The sequence below is a fragment of the Podarcis vaucheri genome (assembly GCF_965113315.1).
Source record: "Podarcis vaucheri genome assembly, chromosome: 9".
Taxonomy (NCBI): Eukaryota; Metazoa; Chordata; class Lepidosauria; order Squamata; family Lacertidae; genus Podarcis; species Podarcis vaucheri.
This window is the reverse complement of record NC_138767.1, coordinates 72,581,584-72,596,752: the sequence shown is the minus strand read 5'-3', so window position 1 is coordinate 72,596,752 and position 15,169 is coordinate 72,581,584. Positions and strand designations below refer to the sequence as shown.

The following is a 15,169-nucleotide window of genomic DNA, read 5'->3' as shown; positions in this document are numbered from 1 at the left end:
CAGCATCTACTTGTAGTGTAATTTTGTATAATCTGCTTAGATATTCATGGGAAAATTCAACATTCACATTCTATGCTCTTGTCACATTTATTTATATTGCATGAGTTGGGTCATCTGAGCATTTAAACACTAAATGAGTGCATTCTTTTTTTCTTTTCTTTTTACTGATCCACAGACAGGTACTGCCATTTGGAAAGCAGGGAAAGGATCATCTGCCTGGCCTTAAAATGAATATATAATAATGTTTCTAAACAAACTGGAAGGATGTTTTCTGAGATCTGGAGACATAGTGGGTGGACCTGTCAAACTGCAAGACTGAATTATTGTATTATGTCTCTGATTACAGGATGCATTCTGGTACATTTGAGAATTCACGAAAAGGAGAAGCATGCTGCTGTATACCTTTACCTGAGAGTAAGTTCCATTGAACTCAACAGGACATTTTTTAGTGGAGCTTTCTGCAATGTAGGATGACACTGCAAGGATCAGTACTCAACACACTGCCTATGATGCGCTTTCCCTAGCAGAAGTGATGGTGTATACACACACCGCGTCATGAACATAAAATAATGTGCAATAAAGCACATGTACTATTTATGTTCATTGGCCTGATTCTCAAGATCCCCTCCCTGCCCTTTTTATTTGAGGTAGGGAAACCCACACAAAATAGTCCTCCGCGCTTCAGTTCAACATAGCATGCATTTCAGGGAGTTGTACTAGACGCCCCTTGGGGTCAGAATCTACAATTCTGTGATTCTATGATCCATTAATGGACTGCGTCGCTGAAACACCTGTAGTGTTTTTCAATTCCATTGTTGTGGGGCAAACATGGCATCTTTTCATCCTTATTTACAAGGACTAATGAGATTAGATAGTATTGATCTAATTCAGGCACGTCCAACTCCCAAGAGACTGCGATCTACTCACAGTAGAAAAAGACCAGCTTTGATCTACCCATTGTCATTGCCTGGAGTTGTTGAGTTTTTTTTAGGGGAGGGTTGGCCAAAGGCAGTCACTCCATACCGCAATCTGCCTGGGAAACCCCCACGATCTGCCAGTAGGTTGCAATCTACCTGTTGGACATGCCTGATCTAATTGAATCAGGGCTGCATTCTTCTGAAGTCATTCTTTCCATGAGAAGTTAGGGATGCATCAATTTCTTCTAGACTAGATTATTTTCCTTTCCTCAGCTGAACTGAGGGCTCATTCATGCACCCATTTCCAGTGCAGGAAGCAGCATGAGTTGTGTCCTAAAACTTTTCACCAGGGCTTATCACTAGAGTAAATGATCAGGAGTTACATGTATTCCCGTAGAGTGTAGACAGTTAAGGTCAGGTGCTCTACATAATGACATCCTCCGTCTCAGGAAGTAGCTAGGCACTTGGGAAGATGCAGACTTGATCCTGGAATGTCCCACTTTTTCATTAGGACATCACTATTTTCACCAGGGAAATGTTGGAGGGTATTGAAGATGTGCAGCCTGATCTTACACTTTCCTCAGAAAGTTTCCTCAGAAGTAAGTCCTACTGTGTTCAGTGGGGTCTATTTTTAGGTGATTGCAGACTAGGATAATATTCCTTGAATTAACTAAGGACTGTTCCATAAACATATCTTTCAGCCAGTGGACCATGTTGATTATAGCCCCCACACAAATACTGGAGGCATGGAACTACTGCCAAGTTCAAAACATGCAAAGCGTATGTGGAATCACCACAGAGTAGATCCCAGAGGGATGGATCCTAGAGAAAGCAAAAACAACAAAAACAGCAAAACAACACCACAACTACTTGAAATTACTAATGGGAGTTTCTGTTGTAACCCTCAGTGGAGGCGTTTGGTACACAATCCTGTGTGAAAATAGGTATGTGAACACAGAAACATTAGCTAAAGTGGTACTTCAGGTTAAGAACAGTTTCAGGTTAAGAACAGACCTCCGGAATGAATTAAGTTCTTAACCTGAGGTACCACTGTACTCAACTGAGCCCCAATAAGCTGGTTGGATGAGTCTTTTGATGTACAGTGGTACCTCGGGTTACAAATGCCTCAGGTTACAAACACTTTGGGTTACAAACTCCTCTAATCCAGAAGTAGTACCTCGGGTTGAGAACTTTGCCCCAGGATGAGAATGGAAATCATATGCAGGCGGCGCAGTGGCAGCGGGAGGCCCCATTAGCCTCAGGTTAAGAACAGTTTCAGGTTAAGAACGAACCTCTGGAACGAATTAAGTTTAGGTACCACTGTATCTTCATCCAAAGGCTGGTTCAAGTGCAGCTTTGAAGCTTGGAAGTTGATTTTGTTTGCAGACCAAATATGAGAACTCCAGTTCCAAGGAGATGAATAGCACAGGCATGTTTGTCTTGCTAAGAAAAGAAAACCTTTTCAGTCAATTACTAGACATCCTTGTGTTCCATCTCCGTTTTAAGCCAGCATTTCTCTCTTTGATCCTTTGCGCATTGTAACATATATTCTTTATAGGAATCATGCTTCTTCTTTAATGCCATCATTTTTGCTTGTGAGAAATATTTTGTAATTACGGTCTCTCAAAACACACCAGCATAGAGCGGAGAGAGGAAACATTCCCAATTCTATCAGCGCTGGTGTTAATTATTTTAGGCAGGCTGTCATTTATGTTTTCTAAAGTGGATTTTGTTCGTGCAGTCAGGAACATTGCTTAGCACAGAATTAATTAATCATTATAAATACAAAACCTGCAGTATCAGCTCCTGCATTCAGGAAGGTTTCAAGAGGCAAGGTTGAAGGAGTCAATAGGCTGCTGTGGGGAATCATTTTTTTCTCCATCAGATACAAGGACAATTAAATTATGCACTTAATCTTTACAGGGACACTTATTTCAAGTATCATTGGCAAAAAAAGGAATATATTGGAAAAGGATGCCTTGCTTGAAATGAATGTTTCTAACAACACATTGCCATAAAGAAAAATGTGACATTAAACATGAGTGGTAGTGGAAATATCAGGAAAATTAGACTAGAATTCTAGCTAAAGCAAGTTAAGATTCACTGAAACGCCCCACAGTAGCGTTGAGCAGAAATTACTAACCATTTCAGACCCAGGCCCTGCCTTTTGATCCCGGTTTGTAAGCTGAGATGCAAGCTGCTTCCAAATGTAGCCCTTTGGGCTGGAATTACAATCCTTTGTTCACACTCCCCCCTTTCTTTCACTAGTCATTCAGATGACATTGTTGTCTTATGAGTGATCATTAGGTTTTTGCTGGTAAAATACATTTGTGGCACCAGCCTGTCTAGTGTAGTCTAGTGTAGAGCCATTGACCTTTACCTAAGGACACCTGTGCCCTTAAACAAACCCTTTCCATTGGCAAATTGGGCCAGTTGCTATTGCTTCCTGAAGGGCATGGTTTGGGAAGCAAGCATAGTGAACCTATTAACAGCCAGAATAGTCTATCTTACATACCCCACTGTTTGTTTCTGACTCCTTTGATGGAAGACCAGGGCTGGATTTAGGTTTGATGGGGCTACTGAAGGTAATGGGGCCCTTTATATGTCCAGCTGTCCTTTGTCAAAAACAAATTGTCACTGTTTTTTGTGTTGAATACAGTGGTACCTCAGGTTGTGTTGAATACAGTGGCTTCAGGTTACAGACTCCGCTAACCCAGAAATAGTGCTTCAGGTTAAGAACTTTGCTTCAGGATAAGAACAGAAATCGTCCTCCGGCAGCGCGGTTGCAGCAGGAGGCCCCATTAGCTAAAATGGTACTTCAGGTTAAGAACAGTTTCAGGTTAAGTACGGACTTCCGCAACAAATTAAGTACTTAACCTGAGGTACCACAGTATATGCTCTATGGTAATTTATGGACCTAATAGGCATCTAAAGCCATTTGCACTTAACAAAATATGTATTTTATCAAAGTGATTGTTGAACTGAAATACAGCTAAGAAGTATATTAGTAGTTTGTTTTTTATCTTATATTTTGGAAATGTACATCCAGGTTTTTTCCTTTAATTTTTTTGGGGCCCCCAAGAGAGTGGGGCCCTACGCTCTAGCTTGTTTAGCTTATATGTATATCCGGCACTGCGGAGGACTCTAATTACGGATTTCCTCTTTTTTATTTTAAGAGTGAACTAGCACTATTTTGCTATAAAAAGAAAACAAAGGAGAGGAAACCAGTAATTTAGGTAATCCACGTGCAGAAACAGACATCGGGACAATTTGTGAAAGGCTCTGCACTATGGGCTACTCACCACAGTCTCAGCTGTGCTCATCAGGAAGCAATAAAATGGGCTCAGCCTAAAAGGGGGAAACTTTCAAATAACATTGCTCAACATCTTTGCTGATCACCAGTGAGTAAACTTTACAGAGTGGTTTGGGCCATGGTAAAGGGCACTGTTAGGGTACATGGGTGGCGCTGTAGTCTAAACCGAAGAAGAAGAAGAAGAGGAAGAAGAAGAAAGAAGAAGAAGAAGAAGAGGAGGAGGAGGAGTTTGGATTTGATAACCCACTTTATCACTACTCTAAGGAGTCTCAAAGCGGCTAACATTCTCCTTTCCCTTCCTCCCCACAACAAACACTCTGTGAGGTGAGTGGGGTTGAGAGACTTCAGAGAAGTGTGACTGGCCCAAGGTCACCCAGCAGCTGCATGTGGAGGAGCAGGGAAGCAAACCCAGTTCACCAGATTACGAGATTACCGGTCTTAACCACTACACTACACTGGCTCACACAGAGCCTAGGGCTTGCCGATCAGAAGGTTGGTGGTTCGAATCCCCGCAACAGTGTGAGCTCCCGTTATTCGGCCCCAGCTTCTGCCCACCTAGCAGATCAAAAGCATGTCAAAGTGCACGTAGATAAATAGGTACCGCTCTGGCAGGAAGGTAAACGGCGTTTCTGTGTGCTGCTCTGGTTTGCCAGAAGCAACTTAGTCATGCTGGCCACATGACCTGGAAGCTGTCTGCAGACAAACGCCGGCTTCCTTGGCCTATAGAGCAAGATGAGCATGCAACCCCAGAGTCGCCCGCAACTGGACCTAACGGTCAGGGGTACCTTTACCGTTTAAAGGTCACTGTTAATTAGTTTACTGCTATAGTTGCACTCATGCTGAATCGCTATTTTAATTCCACTACTAGCTAATTATAGAGAAGCAATGCCCCAGGAGCTCTAAAGGACGAGTGTGGATTCAACCCTAGTTACATAGCAATAGTGACTCTGTTTTTCTTCCTCCTCTTTCTTCTTGGGGTATGTCTCTAAACGGCAGACTTACTGGTTCAAATAAATCACAAGGCAACCTTTGCAGTTGTTGTTCTACGGAGTAGTAATGGCAGAGGTCATTAAAAGAGATTTCTTAGCATCGGACCAAAACAAATTCTGATAATACTTTTGCAGCATGGGCCAGGGCAGATACACCCTGGTGCAAATTAATTGAAACAAAGCCTGTTTTCTATCTTACTCATAATCCTGTTCTCAAAACACCCACAAAAGAAGGTGTTTTGGGGATGCCAACCAAAATTTAGGATTCCAACTGAGGAGCACAAAACATTTCTTGGAAAAATGTATCATTTATATTTGAAAAAGGCTTATGAAGATTTGCAATTGCTTATGGGTGATAGCACGCAACTATTATCATGCATGCACTTTTACAAATTTTTAAATATTTGTTTGCATTGTCCTGGCCAAGTGGTGAGAATTTTACTATTGCCTTGTTTTCCCAATTTTAATAAATTAAATGCTGTTGCGTGGTAAAGACCCAGCCAGATGGGCGGGGTACAAATAATAAATTATTATTATTATTATTATTAAGCTCTTGTCACCGCTACAGAGATGTGAACTGTCTCCACTGAAAAGCATTTCTCGTTTATGAAGGAATCAACCTATACATTTCACCTTAAGAAAAACGTCCTGATTTGGCTATATTTGTTGCACAAACTCTCTCTTACTTTACCAGGTGGATGAGTCACGCAGTAAATTGTATGATTTGAAAACTTTTTATTTCCTTATGAGAAATACCTACAGTCTGTAGTGTTAGAGAAGAACAAAGAATTCCTTAAACAGCTCCACAAGATATCTTGCAGCAGCTACACAGGGATACATGGAAGCACTTTGTGAGAAATTTCACTTTTTGGTTCCCTCAAAACTCCTCTGAGCAGGCATTCCTCTCAACAACCTGAGCTAATATTTTCTTGAATCCCCAAGCCTCCTTGTGGAGAACCCTCTGGCCTTCCACACTTTTGGCCTCCATTGAAATTAATGTTGTGTTTTTCTCGTGCAGGAACCTCCCAAATTGCTTAGAAATGTAATGTCTGCATATGGCCCTCTCCAATTTGATGATTGTCTTGGACCACACTGAAGAGGGAAGGCGCGGTTCCTCGCTACGTTTTGAGTGTCGAAAGGTACCGTTCTGCCCATGTAATACATAGTATTAATTATGCAAGCTTCCTCGGTTTTATAGTTTATTGTAAAAGAGATTATTTTATGATTTGTATTACTACAATTATGTTTCTAATGGGGTTTTAATTGATTTTGAATCCAATTAAAAAATCCCTATTTTAAAGCACACCTCAGCTGCTGCCACTTGAAACTGTGCCAGATTGACAGACTGTTAACTCATCATGTCACCGTTTCAATGCGCTGGCTGTAGGGATTTGGAAGTGGCCTGTGTTTAATGTATACCCTCAATTATTCTAATGGGTTTTCTTTAATGTACTGGTGCTAAAATCTTAAATATGCATGCTATGGACCTGATTGGCAAATATGCTTCTGCAATTTCAGTGCTGTACTTTTGTCTGTCTTTAGGTCTACCAAAAAACGACACCTAATCTTATGAAAAATGCAAATTCTTCAAACGTTGTATTGCGGAATGCTGTAGCCAAGGGATGGGGAACCTGCAGCCCTCCATATGTTGTTGGATAATGTTACGTACTGAGCTGAATCCTAGAACAATAGTATCCAGAATGAAGCAGTCTGATTGGTCCACAGGAGCCACCCAATCCAGGTCCAGGTGGAAGTGAATCAGCAACCTGATTGGCCTGCAGGAGCAGCCAATCAAGCTCCTGGATGCAGTGAATCTGCAACCTGATTGGCCTACAGGAGCAGCCCGGAATTAGCCAATCACATGGGGCCCATTGTGTAAATAATGTATATACAGTGGTGCCCCGCAAGAAGAAATTAATTCGTTCCGCAATTTTTGCCGTCTAACGAATTTTTCTTCTTGTGAAGCACGGTTTAAACGGTTTAACAAAGTCGCAAGACGTTTTCGTCTTGCGAAGCAAGCCCATAGGGGAATTCGTCTTGCGAGGCAAATCGCGAATGAAAAAACCTTTCGTCTAGCGAGTTTTTTGTCTTGCGAGGCATTCGTCTTGCGGGGCACCACTGTATACCTAGACATTTTGGGGAAAGTTTCATTCATTGCTACTACGAGCTGAATAAAGAGCATGAAATTCACACTTGACTCCGAATATATTTCAGATAACAACTCCCAATATCCCTGACCTATGGCCATGCAGGCTTGGGTTGATGGGAGTTGGAGTTCAACGTCATATGGAAAGGCACAGCTTTCTCATCCCAGCTCTAACCTGAAAACTTCATGTAGTCTTGGAGGACTTCTGGACACTGGAATTTCAGAGACGCAGTCTTCATAGATGTTAACAGTTTGGTAACCACATGGCAACACAGTGGACCATTTCATATTTACGGGACTGCCTCTCCTTGTATGCCCCACAGAGGACCTTAAGGTCCATGAATAACCATAGTTTAGAGGTCTCGGGCCCTAAGGAAGTCATACTATCCTCCACCAGGGCCAGGGCCTTTTTAGTGATGGCTCTGACCTGGTGGAATGCTCTGTCCCACGAGACTAGGGCCCTTAAGGATTTAACCTCCTTCCGCCTGGCCTGTAAGACAGAACTATTCCGCCTGGCCTTTAATTTGAATTCAGCCTGATCTTTTATTTCCCTTCTCTTCCCTCCCCTTTTATAAAGATTACCCGCTCTGAGACAGCACAGCTAATTCTCCCCTGGCCTCCTTGCTGGCCCAAGTAGGGCTAATTCAGCCAGCTAGCCCTGGTGACTATCTAATGCTTATTAGATGGATTTCCCCCAAATTGATTTCTGAACTTTTAATTTTATTGTTATTCATGTTTTTATACTGTATTTTATGCTGCTTCTACAATTAAGTGTTTTAAATTTGTTGTTAGCCGCCCTGTGCCCGGTTTTCTGAAACCAGGGTATAAATAAAAAAATATTATTTATGATTATATGCTTACGCAGCTGATGATCCTCTGCCATATCTCCCTCACCAGGTAAATAATGTGGGATACAGACAGACATGGTCACAATCAGCAAAGTATTTCTTTGCAGTTTTGGAAAATGCAAGGAAAGTGTGAATTGAGGCCCTAAGCTCTCTTGCTTCTGTGCAGTGTACCTGCACCGATCCTTAGAATTAGTGCACAGTGGGGAGTAACATCAGGGGATGAGGACTATTGGCCAGGTAAGCAAGGGAGCATCCCTGAGAGGAGAGCCAGCCTGCCCATGAGGCAGGGTGAAGCAGCTGCCTTGGTTAGTGGAAATGCAAGAGGCAGAGTCCCCATGTTGTCCCCAAGTAGCACAGCCTCTAGCAGAACTACTTTCCAGCGAGATCCTGACAAAACGTGGGATCTCGTTTCTGGAAAAACTTTCTGTCCAATCAGAACCTGTCCTACCCTGTTCCCCTGATTGATTAGTATGGCTAAAGGATTAACTAAATAGAGTTTTGCTTCCTTCAATTACACCGGCAGGTGGGGCAGCTATTATAGATTTATTGCATGCTAGGGTGGCGCTGTGGTCTGAACCACAGAGCCTAGGACTTGCCGATCAGAAGGTCGGCGGTTCGAATCCCCGCGATGGGGTGAGCTCCTCTTGCTCGGTCCCTGCTCCTGCCAACCTAGCAGTTCAAAAGCACGTCAAAGTGCAAGTAGATAAATAGGTACCGCTCTGGCGGGGAGGTAAAGGCGTTTCCGTGTGCTGCTCTGGTTCGCTTAGTCATGCTGGCCACATGACCCGGAAACTGTACGCTGGCTCCCTTGGCCAATAAAGCAAGATGAGCGCCGCAACCCCAGAGTCATCCACGACTGGACCTAATGGTCAGGGGTCCCTTTACCTTTACCTTTAACAATGTGTTGGGTACTGTATAGAAGGATAAGTCAAGCATTGCTAAAACCATTGACCAATGTTCTTGGACTAATCCCAATATGGAGCTGAGATGAAGGGCTGGGGAAGCAATGTCTCTCTCTTTTACTTTATTCATCATGGGAGCGAGAGAATCTAAAGCTAAAGATGTGACACAGAGGGAAAAAACTGAAAACAACTCATTAAGACCCACAGAGACCAGAGTATTGGATGGATCTTATCTCTGTGTGTATGTGTGCTGATATGTGCCCATTGCAAGGCACTACGCAATGTGAAGGTGATCATCTCCTGGCTTTGGTCAGCGAGACTTTCCAGAGAGCTCTCCCTGCAACACCATTAGCAGGCAGGCGGTGCGAGATCAGTCGTGTCAAAGGTGCCGCCGACCCTGCTGCCGCATAGCAGCTCAATACAATACGCTTAGGCGGCTTGAGTGGCGGGCACCCTCCAGAATTCGGCGCCCAGGCGCCCCGCACCCCTTGCACCCCCCCCGGTAAAAAAGGCCCTGGTTTTCAGTCTCGGGCTTAGTGGTCTCCTGGTGTCCTGCATAGGCTCAGAGCCCTGAACCTAAGCTTGGCTCTCTAGATACAGACTCTGCAGCCTCAAACTCTGAGTCTCGACTGCTGCTGAATCACTGGTGTCATGGCAGCAGCTGGTTGCAGCCGCTCAGCATAGCCCCTTTGGTGTGTTGCTTTTCTTGCAAGTATAATGCCTGAATAGCCCAGCTAATAGTGTCTGCTGTATTCACAACTTGGCACCGTTTCCCATGCGCTTGTGTTTCTGAATTTCAAGGGATGTCATTATTTTCCTCTATTTTATCGTTAAAGGTAATGGAAAATTTCAATAAGCGCCCAACTGATTTTAAAAATATGTGGGATGTAGCCATGTATAAGCCGGCCTCTAGTGGATGAGATATTAAAGCAACCCCGGAGCTGAGTGTGGGGGGAGAGAGACCCAGAGTCAAAGCAGGTTGGAGAAGATAGTAGGAAAACACACAGGGAGGCAGAAGGCTCCTGATTGTTGTTTATCTCTGCTTAACCTCTCCTTTAATGCTTTAGTTAGGGGTTCAGGATGGAGGTGGAGGGACAATTAACTGGAGACAAAATCCTGGTTATAGAATTCTTTCCCCAGGGAGACTTGCCTGGTGCTGACTGACATATCTTTACATGTCAGGTGAAGACCTTTTAAATATTTCCCTGCACCTGTTAGTTTTAAGTCTCTTTCATGCTGGCATTCTCTTGTGCTCTTGTTTTTAACTTAATTGGTTTTCCATATGAATTTTTCGGCTCTCTTTTTCTTCCTCCCCCCCTTTTTTTTGGTGAGCCGTTCTGAGCTTTTGGGACTTGACGGTGGGATGCAAAAAATGAGACAGAAGAGGCAGAGATAAACAAGAGGAGAAAGGCACCCGGTTCCTGCCTTTCTTCAGGGGCATTTCGAAATTCTCAACCCACAGAATTCCTGTGTGGTCATTCTGATCACATGTCAATCTTACACAGGCGTGGAAGTGTGTGCTAAATTTCACTCCACACACTGCAATCTCCACCGCCCTCCAATCCATGTAGGGTGAGTGTGTATAGAGCCACCTGTTTTTTGTTTTGTTTTTAAATGTAGGCTCCCTGTGCAATTTTAAACCCAGCATAAGCAGGTTTTCATATGAGCAGTCCACCCAAATCTTTTGATGTGGGGAGTGTAATGTGTAGCTTAGCTCTGGTTAATCTTTTCCAACCTTTAGAGAGCATCTCAAAATCATCCATGTTCCCCAAGTGTTAGCTTCTACAGTAGGTGGCGGTTGTCCACTTGAGAAAATTGTCATTTTCTGTGGGAGGCTATTGGTCTTTAAATGCAGTATCCTGATTGCCTCCAAGCCAAACACTGTTTATTGGCTGTTTACACTGCCCTCACTGTTGTTGAGCAATTTCTTTATGTAAATTTCAAAGCAATGTCATTTCGATATTTGTGGACTGTTTTTGACAGTAAATTGTGTTGCTCAAGCCCATTAAAAGCTTCTCTCGAGTGCATTTCAAGCAAATTTTCACAATCTGATGAATGCCTTGGATTTATTATCTGTCCGTAAATACATTTAATTATGTGAAAGGTTACGGGGGCACTATCTATCTAATTATCCATAGTTTGCTATTTATAGCTATATAGACATATAAATAGGTATCCCATTCAGCCAATACGATGTGCATATGACTCAACTAGAAACTGAATTACTGTTGCAACCTCCAATCATTTCCAACACCATTCCCTTCTATTCTGCTTTGCTTCCCATTCATATTTGATCTAAAATTAGACTGTGAGTTATTTTGAGCAGCAGCTATTTATTTTTACATGTGCTGTGAAAAGAGCAGCACACCGCCGGCTTCAAATTTCCACCCACGCCTGAATATTGCTCACCCAGCAAATCCAGCACTCTATGTTAACAGGTGCAGAGAGGCATTTGGGATTCCATTATGTGCAAGTACAGGCACAAAACTGTAGGCATAATTACAAGTGTGTGAGGTTTAGATTTCCTCTCCATTAATAATATGCTTGTGAGGATTAGTTTCAAGCCTCCATCACATTATTTTTGCAGCTAGGATGATGTGTAAAAACGCATTTGCTCACATTCATCCCCCTTTGCCATTGTTTTCCCCACTCCATGCCCCCCTCTTTTCTCCACAATCACTCACTCAAACTTTTTTCTCTGGGCCACACTTGCAGAATAAAAACTTGCTTGCGCCACACCGATTTTTTAAAAAATCAATTTTTATTAAGAGTTTTCTACATAAAATGCAATAAAAGCCAAACTAATCTAAAGAAGATAAATAGGAAAGAAGCAAGAATAAGCAAAGGAATAAAATAAAGAAGAGGAAAAAGGAGGGCAAGAGGGAATGAAGAGAAAATAAACACAAAGTCCTACACCGGATTTTTAATTGAGAATAAATACATTGGAAAACAAAAAGAAACAACAACTAGCAGAGCTTGACTTATAACGCAGAACACAACTACTTTAATATAATCAGGGGACATCCATAAAGTATAAAATAATGCAGCTACATAAGGACAGGAATCATTCCCAAAATATAATGTTGATTGACCTTGAATCTTCCCACTGCGCTTGCCATCGCCTCCTGCCACACCAGTGAGAACTGCTGGTGTATTTTGTAATATGTGCTTTTGCTTCTGGAGCCTGATGTACTCCTCACCTCCATTTGCCACTTTTCCAATCCAGCACACCCACATCTTCAGTCACTGTCAGTAGCAGCCAGTGAGGTGCTGCAGGTGGGGCACCATTACTCTTCCATTTCCCAACAGAACAGGTGGCTGGTGATGACTGAGAAGGGTAGGCCCAGATCCAAGGAGGCTTGCCTGGTGCATCATGTGGCAACAAAGCCACATGTGTGGGATGTGATCCATAAGTAGAAGAAGAAGAGTTTGGATTTGATACTCCACTTTATCACTACCTAAAGGAGTCTCAAAGCGGCTAACAATCTCCTTTCCCTTCCTCCCCCATAACAAACACTCTATGAGGTGAGTGAGCCTAAGAGACTTCAGAGAAGTGTGACTAGACCAAGGTCACCCAGCAGCTGCATGTGGAGGAGCGGGGAAGCCAACCCGGCTCACCAGATTACGAGTCCACTGCTCTTAACCACTACACCATGCTGGCAGTCAAGTACAACATTCCTTGTTTTCCTAGAGTGGGCATGTGATGGAATGTTTAGTCCAGCCAGTCAAAAACTTCCTGTTTCCTCCTGGCTGGGACATTCTTCCTTTGCATGTGACTAGAGATGCGTGTGATCTTACATCTCCAGGTAACAAAAAGGACAAGGCACGCAACACACTCTCTCTCTTTGACTTCCTCCATCATTGGAGCAGCAGCCAACAGAGGACACTGGGACTATTTCCATATGGGATCCACTTTGTAACTAAGTCTGCCTTCAGGGATCCAACTGTGAACTGATGATGTAAGTAAACATCTTTTATATACTTTACACAAGATTGTGGCATGTTTATTCTTTTAAGAGGGATATAAGGGAACTTACCAGGAATCTAATATTGAGAGGCTCAAGCAAGCCTGCAACCAGCTATCTGCTGTGCCTTTAAAAGGGGGAATGTAAAACTCTGCTAAGTTATAGAACTTGCTAGCGCAAGTTAGGAAGGATATTAATAAACAATATATCCTCTCCTGCCTCCCTGAACATCCCCACAACATGCTCCCTCTGCCTGTGCCTCTTCTGTAAGCACCAGTGACCCACTTTGTTTGGAAGCTGGGAGAGCAATGGGACCTCACTGGGTCGTTGTTCCCCCACTCGGCAGACTGGGGCAGCCAATACACAATCCTGGTTAAGGTGGGTATGTGCAGGAGTTGAAGAGGGAAAGTATCTACAAGGGAAGAGTTAAGAAGCTCTTTCTCTTCAGCACCTACTTTCCAGAAATCACATCTTTCCTTTTGCCCTTTTGGGTCATAGAAGCCAAGCAACCCACCATGTTCTTGCTTTGACGCAATTCGACATCACACCAGAGGTTATGCTGAGGGGGACATGTTCAGTTCTCAACAGTTCAAAACCTGTCCCAATGCTAACTAGCCTAGTGATCATTGACCTTGTTTCACTGTGCACAACACACCCTGTGTGGTTTACTTCCACACATAACCCAGTGTGGTGGACATGACGCATGACACACTGTATTTCTACACTGTTATATTAAAAGAACTCGTATTTCACTTGTTTTCTGGGGTGGAACTGCAAGTTCCACATGGCAACTGCCCCATATTTACCGCATTTTTCGCCCTATAGGACACACTTTTTCCCCTCCAAAAATGAAGGGGAAATGTGTGTGCGTCCTATGGGGCGAATGCAGGCTCCAGGAAGCTCTGTGCAACCCTCGGGAGACCGGCTCCAAGGGTTGCGCAGAGCTGCCTGCAGTCCCAGACTCAGCGCAGCTCTGCGCGGCCATCAGGAGCCGGGCGCGAAGCCCCGCCCGGCTCCCGATGGCCGCGCAGAGCTGCCTGCAGTCCCGGGCTCAGCAGCCTGTCCGCTTGTCGCAGAGCTTCTCGGGGCTGCGGGGTAAGCCTGGGTCCCCCCTCCAGCCCCAAAGAGCAAAGAAGCCAAGACAGTGAGCGGGATCCCTCCCTCTGGCTGTCTTGGCTTCTGCCATAGCCGCGCAACCTCTCCAGCTAAACCTCTCCAGCGCGGCTAAAGAAGCGTGGCTAAAGAAGCCAATGCATCCCCCTCGCTGCCTTGGCTTCCTCTTTAGCCTTGCGCAGCCTCTCCCGGCTGGAGAGGCTGCGCACGGCTATGGCAATCCCCCCCTCCTGCAAAAGCCCACAGGAGCCGAGCACCCTTTAAGGAGCGCGCGGCTCCTGTGGGCTTTTCTACGAGGAGGGAGAAGGGACTGACTGGCCGCGTCAGTCCCTTCTCCCTCCTGGGGAAAAGCCTGCAAGAGCCATGCAAAGCTTGGGGGCTTTTCCTGCCTGCCTCCCCCCTGCATTTGCTCCATAGGACACACAGACTTTCCCCCTTAGTTTTTAAGAGGGAAAAAGTGTGTCCTACGGAGCGAAAAATACGGTATAACACTGCCTAAGTATACCAGAAATCTGTGGAAGAGAGCAGTGGGGACATCTATTTCTGGTTTTAGCATTGACTTCACCATTTCCAAACCAAATAATATGAGCTGAAAGAGAGAAAAAAGTTGAATTTTTCTGGCAATAAAAATGCAATTAGTCATTTTTGCTGCCTGGTTAGAGTCAGAGACAGATGTTGCTTTGAAGGAGGAAGGTGAAAAGAGGTCTTTGTGCTAAATGATGCAACATAACCGAATACCATGCATGGTATCTTCTAGAACTTTAAAGGGAAAAACCCACTGTTCACAATACTTACAGGGTTGACTTATCACCTAGGAGAGCCCCCAGAGCTGCTACAGTAATCTGTCAATTGAATTTATTTTAGCAAACTGACTTCTCCTTCAAATGGGGGCACTCTATTGTGTAATGAATTCTGCAGAGCTTTCACACTTGTTAGTGACACATTAGAAGTTCACTGATAAAGGTATTTTCCAAGT

General features: G+C 43.9%; 1 long non-coding RNA gene across 1 annotated transcript; it reads left to right on the top strand.

Moving 5' to 3' along the window:
- Positions 1-344: 344 nt before the first annotated feature.
- On the top strand, positions 345-7,094 carry LOC309540555. Its single transcript, XR_014223347.1, has 3 exons — positions 345-414; positions 6,238-6,358; positions 6,762-7,094. It is a non-coding gene; the product is annotated as an uncharacterized lncRNA (long non-coding RNA).
- The last annotated feature ends 8,075 nt before the right edge of the window (positions 7,095-15,169 follow it).